The following is a 628-nucleotide window of genomic DNA, read 5'->3' as shown; positions in this document are numbered from 1 at the left end:
CAGAGCGGCCCCCCCGCTGCCCCGGGCCTTTCCCAGAGCTGCCCGGCAGCCGCTGCCCCGGCTGCTGGCTCCAAGACGCCAGAACTGCCGAGTCATGACCCCCACAATTGTCCAGGTGGGGATGACTCAGCAGATCTGGGGGGCAGGAGCCGGTCAGTTCGCCCAGCAGACGGGTCCCTCCAGCTGTCACATGGCCGCGAGGCCCAGCGTCCCGCACGGCCGGGACTCCGGCCAGGAGGGCAGGACGCGGCACCCTGCCCAGCCGGGCGCAGGCGGGAGGCCCGAAGCCCAGGGACTGGGCAGCTGGGTGGTGCCTGGTGTCCCAGAGGGGCCAGCGGGGCCAGGGCCTGCCCTGGGGCTGGACCAGGTCCCCCAGCCCCGACTGCCATGGCCACCACAAAGTCGTGCCTCCACCTGTCCTCCCCAAAGGACAGCGGCCCGGTCAGGACTGGCTGCTTTCCGACGAGGAGGAAGGTGGGTGTGGGGGCGGGTCAGGGCGACCCAGGGTAGCTGTGTCCGGGAGGCCAGCCCAGACCCCCGGCTGCAGGTGCGGGTCCACCCTGCCCTGGCAACGGTCAGGGCCCACTCCCGCTCTCCACAGGGGGCGCGGGGACCCCACCGCCCCGGG

At 73.4% G+C, this 628-nt stretch overlaps 1 protein-coding gene across 1 annotated transcript in view; it reads right to left on the bottom strand.

Annotated features, from left to right (window-relative positions):
- The window catches only part of CTSD (cathepsin D), a 3,705-nt gene that overhangs the window by 2,643 nt on the left and 434 nt on the right, over nucleotides 1-628 (bottom strand). The window lies entirely within an intron of this gene.

The sequence above is a fragment of the Condylura cristata genome, unplaced genomic scaffold (genome assembly GCF_000260355.1).
Source record: "Condylura cristata isolate star-nosed mole 26May11 unplaced genomic scaffold, ConCri1.0 scaffold00054, whole genome shotgun sequence".
In the NCBI taxonomy this organism is placed as follows: domain Eukaryota; kingdom Metazoa; phylum Chordata; class Mammalia; order Eulipotyphla; family Talpidae; genus Condylura; species Condylura cristata.
Note: the sequence above shows the minus strand (reverse complement) of the source record. Positions and strands in the feature narration are given on the sequence as shown.